The sequence below is a fragment of the Mandrillus leucophaeus genome, unplaced genomic scaffold, assembly GCF_000951045.1.
Source record: "Mandrillus leucophaeus isolate KB7577 unplaced genomic scaffold, Mleu.le_1.0 Scaffold149, whole genome shotgun sequence".
Classification (NCBI taxonomy): domain Eukaryota; kingdom Metazoa; phylum Chordata; class Mammalia; order Primates; family Cercopithecidae; genus Mandrillus; species Mandrillus leucophaeus.
In genome coordinates, this window is record NW_012101465.1 from 1,464,942 (window position 1) to 1,484,885 (window position 19,944).

The window sequence follows — 19,944 nt, forward strand, 5'->3', positions numbered from 1 at the left end:
AAAAAAAAAAAAAAAAAAAAAAAAAAAAAAGATAATAGAATGAAATGTGAATTCAGCGTGAGAAAGTTTAGGTTCAATTCTAATTTTGAGCAAGGAATTTACTTCATCTTTCTTACCCTTACTTATATGTCAGCTGAGATTATTGTGAGTAGTAAGCTAGATAACGCATGAGGAAGTGGCTGTAAACTTTACAAATATCAGGTTGTTATTACCTCTAGGATACACCCTCCCACTACATTGAATTTATCTTATGTCTTAAAACTTTTCATGTTCACTCAGTGCAGGAGACTTGTACATGCTCTGCCTTCTGCCTGGGATCCATCCACAGCATTTTCTATTCTCTGTCTCCTATTATTTTAAAGATGCCCGCTTAGAGCACTTCTAGAAATTTTCATCCATTCCCCATCCTGAGTTGCTGATAAGACCTCTCCTTTTTCCATCAGAATACATGTCACTCTGTTGCCTTCTTACTTGCCCATCTCCACTATTCACATTAAACTCTCTAAGAGACAGGATCACATCTATCTTCTCTCCCCACCACTTAGGGCAGTCCACATTATATGGTAAATACTGAATAAATCTTTGTGGAATGAATTTTGAACTGCCAAGTAGCATATTTCCACCTCATTACATCTAGGCAAAGTGTATTGAGCACCTAACACTTCATAAGTAGTATATATGGGATTTAAATGATATGGTCCCCACTCAAAGGAATTGAAGTATTAAGATTTAGATTCAAAAAAAATTACAGATAAAGCAAAGCATGTTTATGAGTAAATAGTGAATGCACTATACAGTATTCACGTAGTTAAGGGAAGTGTTTTTTAGGAAGTAGGAAAGTTTGAGGCAAGCTTCCATAATAGCCCTAAATCATCGGTATGAAAAACCATTAACTCAAACGGAGTACTCCTAACATCACACGGAGGCTACCTTTGGGGAATGTGACAACTGTGGGTACACAGAATCTTCACAGAGGAGGTAAAGGAGAGTGTTTCGTTATTGTCACTGTTTGGCATTGTTTTCATACAGCCTTTGTTCCCAAGGTTAAAAGGCTCGATCTCAGCAAACACTTTGTCAGTTCATTATTTTTACAGGAGGAAATCTGCTAGTATATTCTCTGTGCTTACTGCTTTTTAGTTCCAAACAACTTTCCCAGGAAGCCCGCTGATTCACCAGAGCTCCCCATTCACCTTGGCACCATTGTATGGCTTTGAAACAAATTCTTCTCATTGTGGCAAGTGCTGAAAGCAAACTTATAGTGTATTTGATTCAGACCTGTCCTTCATTACTTTGGCAATAGGTCTAACTAAGTAAATTTATCATTATAGCTTTAAAATAATTATAAAACCTGAAAGGGGAAAAAAAAGTTGATTTAAAGCCATTCCTTCCTCCAAGGATTTTGATAAAACGATCACATGCGTAAACTGTATTAGGCATTTTGTATTGATATCCATTTATAAGCGCATACGTCAAAATGTATACAAGCATTTTGTGAATATATATGCATATATTAAATTACATACACACTTCATGTATGTATAATATACTTTGTCCATCTGTTTGAATCATTTCTTATGTAAATAGACATCAGTACATACCTGAGATGCCCCAAGGTACTCTGTTTTATAACATCATAGCACAAATATGCATGTAAAACTGATAACATCATCCTTACAAAATGAATTATGTTGCCAAAGTAAAAAAAGTGTAAAATACAAAGTTAGCATCTCTTCATCAAAAAGAGCTAAAGCTAAAAATAAATAAATAAATTAAAGCTTATCTCCTAATTACAGGGTTGCACTTCAGAAACATCAAACATCCCAGTTGCAGATTAACCGTGTGAGCTTAAATGTTCCATAGTAGATATTTGTTCCTTTTCTTGATTTCTTCCCTTCCACCTATGTAACATTGGAACTGCGTAAAGAGAAGTAAACTTGAAGGTTATTATCTAAAATAGTCTGTCCCTGAATGGACTAGTTTGGTATTTTGTAATTATGCTCTATAATTTTTAAAGAATCACCGGTACTGAAAATACCAATTTGCAGAAACTGCCTAGTGCATTAGAATCTGCAAAAGACGACCTGACAATCAGTACTTTGAACAAATGTCCAAGGTCCATACTTCTCAAATGTTAACGCTCAAACTAATCCCCTAGGGAACTTGCTAGAGTGTTGCTTCTGACTCAGTGCATCTGCAGTGGCACCTAAAATCTGCATTTCTAGCAAGCTCACAGGGAATATGAAAAACACTGGTTAAAGGACGAGACTTTGAGTACTCAGCTCTAGCTGATGGTGACCATAAGGCATGATGAGGAAGTAGTAGTCTAGTCATTAGTTCTCAAAATGTCAGACATTAATTTGTTTAGGTAAACAATTTGGAGTCAAAGTTATTTTATTAGTAATATTAATTAGTTTAAAAAGATAAAGAAGAAAGAAAAGATGTAGGAAGAAAGACTGTCTTCTTAACCTATTGGGTTACTGTTCCATACACCTCAGCTAGGCTAGTTATGGTAGAACTGAATAAATTGTAATAGGCATTTCTTAGCTCCATAGTTTTCTGTAACTTCTATAGCAAATAAAACTTTATAATTATTCTCTGCTTGGTTGATTGATGGATTCTCTCGTTCTTGTTGCTTAATTCTCAAAAGACACGTTTATTTCCTTTCTTAGATTCTTTCAGTCCACACGTATTGCGTACATACTGAACTAAATGGTATTGGGAATCACGAAACAAAATAAAGCACTATTCTTACCCTTCAAAGCATATACAGTCTGTCCAGGAGAAGAAACAAGATACAAATTCAAATATCCTAATTCAAGGTAAGATGTTATGTCATCGAAACAGAAACACCAGGGCTATTGTTATAGGAATTCAGAGGAATGTGGAATTATTTCTTAGTGCAGTGCCAGAGCATGACACAAATTTGAACCAGGTCTATCTTACCCGTAATTACCACGCTGTGCTGAAGACTGGAAACCAAGGGACCCAACTGTCAATGCTACAGGACTCTGAACTTGTCCTCAGGCAACCAGGGTGCTGGCAAAGGTTTTTGTTTAAGCCTGACAATCATTCCTTCAGTCCTGAGTTTAAAACTTTAAGCTTCTCCTTGAGGCTAATCAGTTGAGTTTTTAATGGGCCTCATGAGATCAGTGTTGAATGAATACAGTTTTCAGTATGTCCACTTAACATCCATTTCTCTGCTGCATGGTTTTCCTCTGTTGACATCATTCCCCCCAAAAATACAGTTTTTAATTATATGTCTTTTAATTCTAAAACTTTTTTAGTTTCTTTAGTCACTTTTCAGCACATAAGAGAAAATTTATGAGACAAAGTTGTCATGTGGTATTTGGGAATTGCATTCAATTTGTATTGCTCTATTGAATTATGACTGTTATTATCATATAAAAAAAACTGTAAGAGAATAATATAAGGCTATTTCTGACATAATTCAAAATATGCAAAACAAATCTAATTTGTGTGAACCATTTTGACTCACAATTTTTACTTTTACAACAAGCCTTAAAAATAGGTTATTAATTCTAAGGAAATTATCCTAGCAAGGAAATATTATGAAGCAATTTACCGGTTCTATGACTTAGAGAAAAAAAATTTACTTTTTTTCGGTATTATGCACCTAAATCTGCATAATTCTAAAAATGGACCATTGTTTCATGAAATATTGAATTGTGTGTTTTGTGCATAAAGCAATGAGTATTTATGGAAGAAAATATATGCAAAATTTGTATTGTAGAAAAGCAAGATGCCATAACATCTCAGCAATATGATCATATATTTTGAAAATGGTTATTTATGGTTCACCTGTATATTGAGATAAAACAGAAGGAATGCATTTTTAAGGAGCAATGCCCCATTCCCTTCCAAAATTAATCATCATTTGAGTTTTCCAAATTATAGACAAATAATAATGTTTGATTTTGACATTGTTAACCATGGGCTTGTACTGCAACCATGTGTTAATCAAGCAAACTCACCTATCAAAAAGACTAACAACTTGAGGACTGTTTCCATTACGTTTACACTATGATGGCTAAACAATCACATTGAGAGCTAGGCCCCAAAAAGTGGGATGTATACTTTGGATTTGGAGCTGAGTCCTAGGACACCCAATTATTGTGATGAATGCCTACTTTATATGTCTTTAACATCCTTTAAAAAGTGATGAAAGAGCTCTTGTCAATGTTGAGGAACATGAAGGGGTGTGAACAGGATCAACACACACTAGTTAAGGTACTCAGAAATTCTTTGAATTATTCCCAGTATTTGCTCAATAAACATCTGTGGATGGACCAATCCTATACAAGCTTTACGCTGACAACAGTTCTTCCAGCAACTGTACATAAGCCAGGTCCTCATTCTGCTACATGGCTGTGGTTTACTCTGGCCATTCCTCTGCCAAATGCACAAGGAAGCCTGGTCAGGTAAAACTCTTCCAACTCTCTGAATGTGAATGACTGGCCTCCAGAGAGATTATCTATCATGCATTGTGAAGACAGTCCTAGACTTCTCTGTGAAAATATGGAACCATTATAAAGACACAGAAACCAAAGGACATTATGTTTTTCACTATCTTTTGCAAAAAGGGTCCCAAAGGAGGAGTGTGGGAGGAATAGAAAAGTCCCAGAGAAGGTACAATCAAAAGTATGAGTATTTCTACCATATGTTTACCATATTTCTACCATATGTCTAAACATATGGTTGAAATGCCCATACTTATGATTGTACCTTCTCTGTGACTTAGCAAAGAAACTGTCTTTATTTAAGTCTTTATGAAGTTGTAGTAATACTTGGAGAAGCTTTCTCAATTGCTTTATTATACAGAACAACACTGGGAAGATACATTACCATAAAATAACATCAATTAATGGTAGTTACTAGAGGTTACCTTGCAGAATTAGTTTCCAAAAAAAAAAAAAAAAGACCCAAGAAATTTTGCACATTTAGTAATCATAACTATCATAACTAGAAATGTGACATCGTCATCACTGGATACTGGATGCCATTGTAAAGAAGCCTTTGAGCAATCATTTCAAAAGTCATTATAATAAGCAGTTACTTTAAGGAAGCCATGAATATCCACCCACAGAAACAATCAAAAACAGTAATGCTACTGTTACGCATATGGATTACTGTAGCATACCATCATTATCTCAACTTAAAGTGAAAACAGTATTCTTAGCCTGTAAAACTTTTAGGTGAATCAGAAAAATGGCTCTAAAAATGATTTTTTTAAATTGCTATCAAAACTGCCTGTAAAAATTTGAATATATTTTTTTTAAATGCGAGATTGAAAAAAAGGGAGGGCCGGGCATGGTGACTCATGCCGGTAATCCCAGCACTTTGGGAGGCCGAGATGGGTGGATCACCTGAAGTCAGGAGTTCAGGACCAGCCTGGCCAACATGGCAAAACCCCGTATCTTCTAAAAATGCAAAAATTAGCTGTGCATGGTGGCGCACACCTGTAGTCCCAGTTACTCAGGAAGCTGAGGCAAGAGAATCACTTGAACCTGGGAGGTGGAAGTTGCAGTGAGTCGAAATTGCACCACTGCACTCCAACCTGAGTGACACAGTGAGACTCCATTTCAAAAAAAAAAAAAAAAAAAAGATGTTTAAAATTGATGTCGTTAATGTATATAATATTAAATATGCATATGTGACTAAGTAAATTAAATATTATACTACTATAATAATTTTATCTACATTATTTAAAGCTTATGTTTCCATGAGAGTGAGATATTTGTATATTTTGTTTACTTTTGGACCTCATGTACAACAGACAGGAATTGACATATTGTAGGCATTCCATATTTACCAAATGAATAAATACAGTTTAAAATTTTCTTTAATCTATCACTAGGAGAAAAAGTAAATTTTACAATAGTATTATAGTCATACATATGTGGTAATACCTTATTTTTTATATGAAACAAAATATATAATTTTATTAATTCATATAGGGAGAAACAATTATAGATTCACATGCAGTTGTAAGGAATAATACAGAGATCCTTTTCACAGTTTTCCCAGTCTTTTCTGATGGTAATATTTTGCAGAATTATAGAATATTATGACAATAAGGATACTAACATTCATATAATTCACTGATCTTATTCAGGTTTCTATTCTACTTGTTGAGTCTGAGACATGGATTCATGAAGGAACAAAAATGAAAATAGTTTTGTATTAAATACTTATTAAGACCTGTTAATACAGTCATTAGTAACAGGTCTTTAATTTTTTTTTTCTTAATCACTCTTAAAAAATGTTAGTATCATCCTCAAAATGCCTAAGTCCTCTGATGAGAAACATACAGGATGAGTTAGACTAATTAAATCGATTAGGTAGAACATATATGTTTTTATAGGCAAATATTCAATAAACAGATAATGTGACCCCTTCAAAGATTATTCTCCTCTATTGTTTTAACAAAGAACAATGTACTTTTCTGCATTAATGGAAGCACTAGTTTGGAAATAATTCTGTGTTATGGGCTAGGCCTATCTGCTTGATCAAGTTGGAAGGATTGCCTGCTGGCTAGTAAAATTAATGAAGTAAACTCACACTTGGGACAACTACAGAGAAGAAAATATTCTGATCTATAGTTTTCTCACCAATAATAAAAAAGGGGTTGAAGTGCTTTATAAAGACCATTTAGCTCTAAAATTTCTATACTTATAAGCTACTTGCTAGCATTTCCAATGCATGTAAAGTGAGATTCTTTATATAATAATTTGCTGGTTATATCTTGTACCTTCAGTACTTAACCACTTAACATTATTCTTTATTGTGATATAAAAAAGTTCTATGAGTAATTTCCACCAAAAGCCAATTATTACACAGCCACCCTTATAAAAAGCCTGTGGCTTTCCCTCATATTGCACAAAGCTACAAAGGGTCCTAACTGCCGTATCCTACTTGTACAAATTCAGTTAGCATGCTCTTCAGCTCCAGTAGTTGTCACAAAAATGAGCAAGGCTCGATTTCCACATAGTCACTGAAATGATCCTTTTCATGTTAAACTGCTTCCAGGATGCCAGTCTGGAAGTCAGATCCTATGTATTGAATATCTACTTTTCCCCATGGAAAGTTCTATGTACCATGGGGAATCCAGAAAAATAGGCACAGTCCTTGAGCAGTATATTCTGAGACTGGAGTTTCTCTTTTCATATTTGGGTTTCTTTTTTAGACTATCAGTAACATTAGTTACAGAGAAAAAAATAAACAGGGAGAACATTGTTTGGAGTAATATGCTAGGGCTTTTACAGTAATAATTCTTGAATTACATGGGGAAATTACACTAAATGAATTCTAGTGAATTTCATGATACCATCCTTTTTTGCTGCCTTAAATAATGAAAAAAAAACCTGAGGTATCAATATATGAAGCTTCTTTCTCAGACCTTAATTCTTTGGCCATTTTTTTTATATTAATAATGTCTATCATACCTTCTCTTTAAGTAACCTTCAAGACTTACATCAGGTTTGCCTTCTAACGACATGTCAGGTGCAGATGGGTGATTCTTTCTCTTCTCTGTTCCCATAGCAAGGTGTACACACATTGACACTGTAGCACTCTTCATGTGTTTTTTGGATCACAAATTAGCTTTTTTCTCTTCATATAACATTTGTATACTTATAGTTTAGTCAATCACCCAATAAATTTATGTTGACTGAAATTTTAGAAATATTGACACTTGGTACAAAATTTAATCAGAATCTCTCATTTAAGAGTTAAAACCTCTATTGAATTCCATTCTACCTGACTGTATCAATATTTTTCAATGTTCTAGTTGATTTTAAGGCCATTTTAAATTAGTGGCCATTCATGAGGCACCATGAACTTCAACAACAGCAACTGCAAGCAGCACACTGAGTTAATAAGAACCACTATCAACATGAGCATATCTACTAATTTCTTCCCAAGAAGAAAAACCAAATAGCAACTGTAAAAATGATTTTTTAAAATCTTTGACCAAACTTTAATCTGTATACTCAATTATTGATTGGAAAGGTGAGTAGAAAAAACACAAATGTGGGGCTCCAGCATATCAGAGTTCAAATTCTAGCTCTACCAACCAATGACTGACTATGTGAAGTTAGGAATATTTAGAATCTCTAAGACTTTGGTTTCCTGTTAATAAAATGATAATTGTAATCCCTATTTTGCATAGTTGTACTCAAGATCTGAGGAGGTAAAGTTGCTGACAAACAGTAGGCATTCCTTAAATGGTAGCTATGATGGCTATTTCTCAAATTGCTCTTAAAAGTTTACTTGGTTCTTGGATATTGTTTCAAGGAAATATGGTCATAAATTATGGACACTAAGACTTATCTATATTAATGCATTCTTTTCAGAGGATGTATGCCGATCAAGTTTAAATGCATCTTAAATATTCAAAAGATCTTTTGCTATTACCATGCTATTCTTTTATAGCATTAAGTAATTATGTTTTGAGATATTTAGATTTTTTAAAATAGAACAGTAATTAAACTCTTATCCATGCTGAATTCATTGATGAATAAGTTAAAATTCCAGGGACAGGCTGGGTGTGGTGGCTCATGTCTGTAATCCCAGCACTTTGGGAGGCTGAGGCGGGTGAATCACCTGAGGTCAGGAGTTCGAGATCAACCTGGCCAACATAATGAAACCCCATCTCTACTAAAAATACAAAAAATTAGCTGGGGTGGTGGCAGGTGCCTGTAATCCCAGCTACTCGAGAGGCTGAAGGAGGAGAATCACTTGAACCCAGGAGGTTGTAGTGAGCCGAGATCGTACCATTGCACTCCAGCCTGGCCAACAAGAATGAAACTTCATCTCAAAAAAAAAAAAAAAAGGACAATCAAAGAATGTCAAGAAGTGGCTCTCTTTGGGGAACTATGTCTTATCTGGCCAATCTTAGGGTAGGATTTCTAAAGAAAGTTTGAGGGAAACATAAGTCATTGTCTTTATGAGGCATATTCCAGTTCATCAGAAATTCATCAGAATGAACTAAAAGCTAAAAAGCTGGTTAGCACAAGTTGAAGGTCATTTTCAAAATGGTTTAATTTCACCCATAACAATAGCCGAGGTTGAAGTATCTGGTCCCTCCTCACCTCACTGTATTAAGTAAAGGCTTTCTCTTCCAGTTTTCCACCCAAATTAAGCACATGTGAACTGTTGGCCATCAGTCAAATTTCTGCTTGCTCTTTGATGCACCTTTGAGACATGACACATTTATCCCTAGAGAGGAAAAATTTGAATCTCTCCTGCCACTGTCAGTTAGGTCAAAATTAAATTCATTATCTTTACCAAATACCTACTGATATTTGTGTGTTAGTCTTTTAGTGAATAATACCACCAAGTAGCATCAACATAAAAACCTGAAATCCTCCTAGGTTCTTTCTCTTTCTCTCTCTCAGCTTTTTCTCAACTAATTGATGAATGAATCTTGAACGTTTTACTTCTTGTTCCTTCCAAAAATAAAGTGATGAGAAGGCACGAAGATAGCTACATGTAGAGATTGGGATGCCTACAAAAGGGGAGACTGGCATCTATCTCTCTTTCTCCAGCCAGACATTTTCTGAATTGTTGAATGATGATTTCCATTGCTGCCATGCAATTTGCATGAAGCCTTATGACAAAGTTCTTGAGAAAAATAATGATGTGTGTTCCTTCAACTTTGTAGGCAAACATGAATAATGAAACACTTACTTTCTCATGGCCTTCAGAATTCTAAAGGCCAAAAACTGAGTAGCCAGGAATAGTAGCATAAAAAGAAAAGACACTAATGGGAGCTACACTTTCAACATTTGTTGGCAAATATATATATATATATATATATATATATATATATATATATATATATATATATATATATATCACTTAAGGTGGCTGAATTTGAGCCATCTTAAATTCTCTCTCTTTTAACAGGCTCTTTGATAGAGTAAAGAGTCTCTAGAAATATGTGACAGATAACCAAGATAGGCCTGAGGAGAAATGGTGGGGAAGAAGGCAGGCATAGAAGACCAGCTCAAGAGGGCATCACCCAAGTCAGGAAGTGTGCAGTGTAGACAGGCTCATAAAGGGCTTCTGATGACCCACAGATGGATACCCAAGAAGGCCTGCTTTTACATGCATATTGAGGCCATTGAACAATATTTTTGTGAGATTATAGTTCTTCTCCACTTACTCCCCAACCTCCACAGTCTTTGTGTGGAAGAGCCAGTAGCAGAATGGTACTAAGAAGTTGAAGGAAGAGTGAACAAAAAAAATCCATGTCTTTCTTTCACACTTAAGGTCCCAAAGTCAAGAGATACAGTGACTTCTGGAAAAAAGAAATGCTTGTAATCATGTTGAAAAGGAAAGATTTTATGTAAACTGGCTTGGGATTTTTAATACCTATAGAATCTACCCAAAAAACTACCCAGGGACCAGAAAGTATGATCCAACCAAATATGTTTAAAGACCTTATTTGCAGGAACAAGAAGGAATTTCTTATATGTACCATTCAAATCCAGAGTCTGTTCAATAAGGTAGTTAGTTTCAACAATTATTGTTACGGTGGTGGTTGTGGTAGTGATGGTGGTGGTTGTTACTGTTATTGCCAGTAGCGATAGTAGTAATATCTATTTCTAGGCTTATCTTCTTCTATATGGTAAAACTTTTGAAGGCAGAAAATGCCTTTGGTTTGTAACCTTATAACTTAATGCAAGACCAAGTTAACTATTTTTTTTAAATAACTGCTGAAGTATCTCATGAGACATGAAAATGTGAACAAATTTTGACCCTGCTGCATCCTTAACGTATTAAAGAATAAAAATTCATTCAATCACTCATTAACAAACATTTATCACATGCCTTCTACATGCCAGAAAGTATACTAGACACTGGAGTAAAATTATAGACCAAAGAAATGTGATCCCTGACCCCATGGACCTTGTAGTCTACTGGGAAATTCAGGAAGTTACTGGGCACCTATATTACACAATAGGAACTGATATGAGGAAAGTCTATAGGATCACTTAGAAGGTACACTTAATTCACACTGTGGTATGGTCACTGAACCTAAAATATTTACTACCTAGGCTTTATATAAAAAGTTTGCTGACCTCTGAACTAGAAGGTTGGTTAGACTAGAATGTTCAAGATGGCCGCATTTACACATCTGGGAGCTGGTCTCAGAGTTGGGTTGCCTCCCTTTTCTTCTCCATGGTCTGTTATCCTTAAGTAGGCTTCTCCATGCTTCTTCAGAACATGATGGTTGCAGGATTTCAAGAGTGTGAAGGTACACTTGCAAGAATTCTCAGAACAACATCACTATAATTACTTCTATTGGTCAAGATGAGACATAAGACCAGTCTGCATTCAAGGAGTTGGACTAATGAACTTTCTTATCTGTTAGTGGGAGGAGTAGAAATACTGTATTTATTCCCCTTTGCAATACTAATTATACTGTCAGCAGTGTTTTAATCATACTATATAAATTTTCATATGTTTGTGATTTTATTATCTTAACTATCTACCACACTCAAAAGTAAAGTTCTTGTATCTTGATTGGGTTATAATTACAAATGTGCATAAGGATTTCAGTTTCTTATGGAGAATACAGTCAAATTAATGTTTCTTGAATTCAATTAAAAAATAAACTACTGTTAAAAAATAAACTACTGTTAAAAATAAACTACTGTTAAAAATTAAAACTACTGTTTAAAAAATAAACTACTGTTAAAAAATAAACAGAAAATCAGTGAGGATATAGAAAATCTGAATAACACCACCAACCAACTTAACTTAAATGACATATATAGAACACCCCATCACCAACAGCAGGATATATATTACATATTATTTTCAAGTACACACTGAACATTCCCTTGGGTAGACCATAGTCTACATCATGAGACAAGTCACTGTATTTGAGAGGATTTAAACCATACAGAGAATATTCTCTGGCTACAATTTAATATAATCATGAGTCAACACCAAAAATAAAACTGAGAAATCTTCAATTATTTGGAAATTGAAAAACAAAATTATAAATTACTAATAGACCAAGAAAAAATAACAGAAATTTTAAAATATCAAACTAAATATGAACACAATAATTAAATAAAAATAAAACATTTCAAATTGCATGGGATGCAGTTAAAACACTGTTTAGAAGAAACTTTATAGCTGTAAACACTACTGTTAATAGAAAAAAGATCTAAAATCAATTATCTAAGTTTGCCTTTTAAAAAGGTAGAAAAAAGAAAATCAAAGCCAAAGTCAAAGAAAATACTGAAGATCAAAGCACAAATCAATGAAATAGAAAACAGACAGCAATGAAAAATTGATACAGTTAAAATTTAGTTCTTTGAAAAGGAAAATTAGTAAAAGTTTACCTCAACTGACCAAGAAAAAGAATGATGTAAATTACCAAAATTAGGAACAAAGTAGGGGTTTTCACTATAGAACATAGAGCTGTCAAAATATTTATAAGAGAATGTTACAAAAAACTTTATATGAAATAGATGAGAAGAAATAGACAAATTTCTAGAAAGACACAAATTACCAAAATTGAGTTAGGAATACACAGAAAATCTGAATAAACCTGTATAAAGTAAGTAACTTCGTAATTTAAAATCTTCACACAAAGAAAAATCAAAGCCCAGATGACTTCTCTGATAAATTCTATCAAACAAACATTTAAGCCAAAAGTAATACCAGTCAAAACACACACATACACACACATTTAGAAAATAGAAGCCAAAGGAACATCTCCCAATTCAATTGATGAGGCCACCACTACTCGGATACTGAAGTCAGACAATGACATCACAAGAAAGAAAAACAATATGGTACAATGTAATTTTGTGATAATTTTAAACATGTTAGCAGTATCTGTTCTTTTAAAGAGATAAGAATAACTTTCACTTGGTTTTATTTATAGATATAGTAGAACTGAATTTTTAGAGCTTGTTCTATACTAAGCACTGTGCTAAGTACTGGGAAATCAGAAGCAAGTGTCAGTCCCTTCTTTAGTTGCTCACCATCTTGAAGAAAATGACAGAAATGTAAATGAGTAGCTGTTCTTATGTTCTAAAAGCTCTATGTTGTGAAATGCAGTGTACACACACACACACAAAAATCATCACACTCAATGGTATTAAGAATTACTTCATAAAGAAATGCTTGAACAGCCTTGAAAAATCTTAGAAGACCCTAAGTTCTATGAACAGGAATTTGGACTTTATCCTTAATGTCAGTGTTTCTGAAAATGTGGGAAAATCACTTGGGCTATTAAAGATAACACTTCTGTGCTTGATTTTAGATAGTAAGAATCTCTGTGGCACAAACCAGGAATTTTTAACAAAAGTAATTTCCAAAAGTTCAAGAACTCTGGAATTAGTAACAAAGTATCATCAAAGGATTTTGATGAGGTTTATGGTAACATCAACTAACTCTTAATCCTCATTTGGCCTCTGCTCAGTCAGTTCTACCCAACTGGCCTCTTCTTGGATGTTCTTAACTTCCTCTGCATCTTGAGCTGCACAAGTCAGTCACTGTGGCCTTCAGTACACCTCTGCATCATCCACCATGCCATTCTGATCTTCTACTACTTGGTCTTCATTCCTAGGGGTCACAGTTCTATTAAATAGGTTGATCAAATCATGCACACAAGGTTCACTATGTCCATGCCATTTGGTCTCAATCTGTGCCTTGATCTTCTTGGCACATGCACTTTCTAAAGGCCCATAATCCTCTTTACAGTTATGTTTTCTGCAGATATCTTTCTATGTTACTAATGAAATTACTCCTTCGTTAATTTTATATAGTCATGAATAAGAAATGTTAAACAAAAATACTTCATGTGGCTATGTAAGCTGAGAGATATTTGATAGTAACGCATAAGAATTATCAGGAAGTGGTATGCAGGGGCCTGGGAAAAGGACTTTCATAATCATGTCAGGTTGGAAAGTGTCTTCCTGTCAAAGGAATAGCCAATGTTATTCGGTGCAGAGGAATTTCACAGAGATGCAAGCATTCAGAACAAAGAAGGAAAGCAAGCTATGATAAACCCTCCAAGAGGAAAGTCCTCTAGAGGGAGAGATAGCAGTCATTTTCAAACAAGCCTCTTCATGTCCCAGAACTAAATTGAAATTTACAATAAGAATTAATCAGAGGAGAAAGCTATGCACGTAGTGTTGATGAAGCTTTCCCATTATCAACATGAACTTTGAACACGACTAACAAAACTGAAATGTCTGCAAATTATGCTGAGAAAGGGAACCATTCAAACATAGGCATCTTGGGACTTAGAACAGATGGGACTTAGAAGAGACTCACTGGATGACTAAAAATTAGAACAAGAGAAAAGTAGCAGGGCAGAGATATTTCCCTAGGGTTTTTGCCCATTGTTTATTGAAAATGTACTAAAAATTTAACATCAGAACCATACTGTGTATTAGGGGAAGTCTTTTGTGTATAGTTTATAATCATGCTTATTTGAGCCACTAGGTAAATTTTATGTTATACATTCTACAGTAAAGTTGTAGTTACTAAAAGTCCTCTGTCTTTAGAAAATCCTGATTTAAGATAATAATAATAATACATTCCAGAATTTTGTGGACTTAACTAACAAAAGTCCTTGACCATCAAGGACAGGCCAGATAAACATTGAGATCTGAACTTTAATCAGGCCCACAGTGACTCTCATATAGCCTTAAATTCATCTCAACCTCAAGCATGAAAAGATCAAGCTAACTGGCTTAAGTTGTTACATAGACTGTCACTATCACCTCAACATATCTCTACAGGGCATTAACTTCCTGGGCAAACTTGAGTTGTGTTACCTGGTCTCTCTGAGAAGCCAGAAGCTCTGATTATCTTATCCACTAGAATCTGGGGATAGAAGTGGCTAAGGCTCCTAACAAGTGAGTTCAGTGGAGGCCATAATAAATCCTGACCCTCGTTCTCAGTGGAGGCTGAGCTGGACAGAGGTGTTAGAAAGTGTTCAGCATGAACATCAGAATCACCCGCAGGGTTAGTTAAATCATAAATTGCTGGATCCCACTTCAGAGTTTTTGATTCATCAAGTCTAGGATGGGTCCTGAAAACAGGCATTTACAATAATTTCTCAGGTAATGCTGATGCTGCTTACCCAGATACTGCACTTGACGAATCATTGTGTTAGGAGTGCGGTGACAGCAGCTTAGGCCCTGGGGTTAAGTGGGACTGAGTACATGTGAGGAGACACAGAAACCAGGTCCAGTGCAGATGTGTTTCATTCATTCATAGACATCCTTAAGTTGATTTTACATAAACTTGGTTATCCAAAGTTGTGCTATACAATGTGACCTGGAAAAAGCTAACAAGACTGTCCTTTCATCCAAGACACATTTATTGAGTGCCTACTGTATATAGCAGATGCTGAGCTAGGCACTAGACATTCAGAAATGAAACATGATCTTGCTGTTAGAAAGAGAATTCTATTTTGAGATGTTTAAAACAATGATTCTTCCATCCCCATAAATCATGTTGCCTCTGGCTTCTGATTTAATGGCTTATTTTCATTTCTGAGGGAAGTCAGATGCTGCCTTAGAATAAAGAAATCATTGTTCAGCTTTAAACTCCAAAAAAATATTTCCTTGCATCCATAGTATAACAGTCTTACAAACCAAGCTTTGTTTAGAGGCAAAATGCTTTGCTAAATTCCAAAGCCTTACTTTCACATATCAGGGTCAGAGTCTGGAAATCTGAGCATAGGGTTTTATTCCATAGAAAAGTGAGAATTTGATGGAAGAACAGCTTCTATTACAGAGGAAATAAAAATACAAATCTCTGTCCTCTGGAAGGAGGACACAATAAATTTAGAAAAATTTCAGAAAATATAAGACCAGGGTAAGGTTTTGGATTTCCTGAAACTCAGTGCCCTAATGCCCTGAGCATGGTTTCAGAGGAGCAATAGACACCTCGTAATAGAAACTTCAAGCTGATGGAAACTCAACAACAAACCCATATAGCTTGAAGGAGAATCCAAGAGCATCTAAGTGGTGCTCTGCTCCCCAAGTCATGACTGACATGTTGCAAGAATGATAGAGTATTATTTGCAGAGTCAGGTGTCTATAGGGATGGTCCCAAAATACTGCTCCTGTCTTTCCCTACTGCTTGCTCATAGCATGGTAAGGATCCAGAAATCCCCACACAACTATATGAGTGATGCAGATGTCCAGGCTGAGGGCTGAAACAGCTCAAACCAGGAGGGAGGGGAAGCACCTGAGTCATAAGAGAGCCAGTAGCACCTGAGGAAGCTGAGGTAAGGAGCCAGGCAGCAGTGGTCATGGTCGTGGTGAACCTCAAGCCATGATTTCATTCACCACTGACACGTCAAACACATCACCTGAAGATGAGCATGAGCAGACCCAACAGCCAAGCACTCTGGCTGAAATCAATTACCACTAACAGCATCAACATGTGGATCCAAGGTCTCCACAACTAACATTGTGAGTTGGGTAGAATTTTTCCTGAACTCTGATGACACAAGGAGAGAAAAGAAGGAAAGGAAAAGCTCTCAAAAGACTGAGAGGTTACTAACAAAAGATTGAGTTTATCAAATGGAGACTCCTAAATTGGAGGAAACAGGTTTATCCAAAACAGACTAATTTAAACAGGAAGATACTAATTTACATTTTAATGGACAAGCTTGAAATATATTGCTGTTTTTGTTGTAGTGGTTGTCACTGTTTTATTTCCTGCTTATGAGCAGGGATGGAGATTCTAGAAGAATATTACAGAAAAATTTTAAAGTGCAGATTGTTTTATTATGAGGAAAATGAAAGATTCCTGAATTGCTCTGAATAAATTTTAAACCCACCACAGTCACAAGAAAATTCTAATGTATTTGGCTCATGTCATGCACAGAGAATTATTATAAAATTACTCCCTTATTGGTTAAGGGAGTAACTAATGTAGAGTAATTTTATATGAACTTTATAGTATCCTGGGTAGTTCACTCTCCAACTGAGATTGAGATCTCTAGGTAAAGCTGAACAAGGAAGTGGGACCCAGAGTTGTGAACAAAACACAGGCTGAAAAAAAAAAGTGTTCATCCAAGGAGCTGAATAGATAGATGATGATGATGATGGTGACGACGACAACAGAGGCATATAAGGCAAATGATAGTAACTAGAATCACCATCATCAGCTAGTGGGAATGAAATGGATGTCCTGGCACAGAGTAGGTAACATTCATACACATATGTATTTAGTATCTCATATATATGCATATATATTGAATGACTAGAAGGTGGAAAGTAGAGTTTGGAATTACTATATGAGTCTAGCTTATAATACCAAGGGCATGTGTAGACTGCACTTAAGCTCATGAATAATTTGGGAGGGAGATAATGGGGGCTGTTAGCCACCCTACATTCTCCCTTATCCATATCCATTTTCCACAGGGCAGTGTTTGATGAGAAGTGTGAGGGAGGTTCTAATGATGATAGAAGGTAGGCTCCCACAGCCAACACTTTGGGGCTGTATATTTCCCAGTAAACTTGGTTCTGAATATTAGTCAGAAATCCAGCACCTCCTGGGGACCTGTTGTGGTTCCCAACTCTGCATCCTATGACCCAGAGAAGTCACCAGGACATTGAGGCATCTCTGTGTCTGGCACAGTGGGAGCAGAGAAGCATGTGATGAATCTCCAAAAGGGAAGCAGAAGGATTCCCAAGGCCACTGGATTATGACCACTGTCACTTTGAGGAATGTCCTCCTGCTTTCACCACTGGCTAGTAGAATGTGTATAATTGCAAGAGAGCCATCTCCAGGCTGCCAAGTTGGTGACTGAACTTCTTGTATAAATCACTGGACAGGGAAGAGCATCATTGTGATATTTCTAGACAACCAGAAATTTCCTCCTTGAACTCTCTGCTATTCTGAATATCCCCGGAAGTTTCAAGTAATAAAGGAAAATGGAAACCACAGTGTAAAGCTGTGGTTCTTTTGTTCTTTGTTTTTTTTTCTTTTTCTGCTCAACACTCCTTCTCTCTTCTCTCATTCTACCTTTTTGAACTCACAGAAAAATAACAGATAGTTAATACCTCCATCAGATTGTCTTGCTGTAAGGAACAATGTCTTCCAGGTTACTGACACAAATGTAGCCCAGCACTCAGCATGGTTGATCTGAGTGCTGAGATTGAGTTAATACGTTCTTAACCTCAAAATCTTACATTCCTCATGTATACCATGTCTTCTCCCATAATATGGCTTAAATTCATGTAGATCATACCTTGCATTAGCATATTGGTCATGTCTGAAAAGAACCTGTGGCTTTTATTAAAAGCCTTCTTTGTGTTTTGGGTTTTATTTTTGAAAAAAAAGGTTTAAATTATATCTGAGATAAATGATTCTGGAAAAATAAAAGGTTGTAATTAACGGAATTCATAATCAGAGATTCTGTGAGGATGAGAGCGCACGATGTCTGAGAATACGGAGGAAGCGAGTACCCTGCCCAGCCTAGCCTTTCAAGTAGCATTGGCTGTGTTAGGAGGTAATTAAAGTTTGTCTGTGATAAGCAGCTGGGAAAAGGCTGAAGTCAACGATAAGCAGCCGAGGAGCTACAAAAAATGACCAAGAACAATGCTGTCAGCAGAGGGAAGCCAGTGTTTAGATAAGAACGCTTGAAGAGTGTAGCAGGGTAGAAAGGATAGCAGATGAATTCAACAGTCCAGGTACTATTCCCGCCTCTGGCAGCCACTCCTAGGGTGACTCATCTATGATGGTACAACTTCTCATGCCTCAATTTCCATATCTGCAAAACAAGATTGACTCATATGCCCCCTTCAGTACTCAAAGCCTCATCAAGCTTCATCATGCTCTGAATTCATAAAACCCAGATGGTGAATGTAACATCTTTTTCCAGGTATTTCTCCTTTAGAAATTTACAGCACCCATCATTAATTAGAAATTTAATTCATAGCCCCCATTTGGATTAGAATTATATTTTGGTAAAATAAATGTATTGTTGATTTATTTTCTGGTCTCAGTTTTCCAAAGCTAAGAAAATAAGAGCTGCTAATGCCTTATCTCCACCATCTGGGCTTTCTGGAAAAATGCCAATTATGTGTTATGTGAAATTCCGCCCCCCCACCACTGCAATTAGAAATTTCCAGCATTCTGTTATTCAAACTGTATCTCCCTGACTGCCACTTACTACCCAAAGTTGTACAGCGTTACTGTCAAAGATATTTGCAGCTTTTTGCCTTGGAAAATGTGTTCACGGTATCTGTACTGATACACAAGTTCTGCCCATAGGGGCAACAATAATCAAAAGAAGTGAGAGAAAAAATAACTTATTCCCATACTAATGTGAAAAACATAGCCTTGTGATTATTTCCACTCGCTATTAAATAAAATGTATGTGACCAAAATGTCCCTTTGAGCCCTCCAACTTACAGGTTCTAGGAAGTGTAGTTTCATATTTTGTTCCTAAGTTGGGTCAATCATTCCTACTCGTTCACTTGTAGGACCCCAGCCCCTGCCCTTGCTGTACAGTTGTGGCTGTCATTGGGAGGAGCATGTCTTACAGACAAGGCTGGCCCTGGACTTGGGGACTCACCAGCACCTCTGCTGCCCTCACCACCCATCCCTTCTAATGTCTGCCATGCTCACCACATTGTTGCAGCTCCACTCAAGCTGGGCAAGCGGTAGCCCTGACTTAGCCTGCAGTACCTCTTAGGGTGTCTTTGCTTTCCACCATTACTGATACAGCCGCATCATTACCTATCTCTGCATTTCCATTGCCCCCTTCCTTATGTGAAAAGCTAATGCCATCCCTCTTGTGTCCTGTTCTTAGAGGGTATCCTGCGACAGAGTTGGGCGGTTTCTTGGTAATCCATAGCTTTTTATTTTGCCAGCCAGTCTTGTATTACTTTCTTACGACTGCTGTAACAAATTACCACAAGC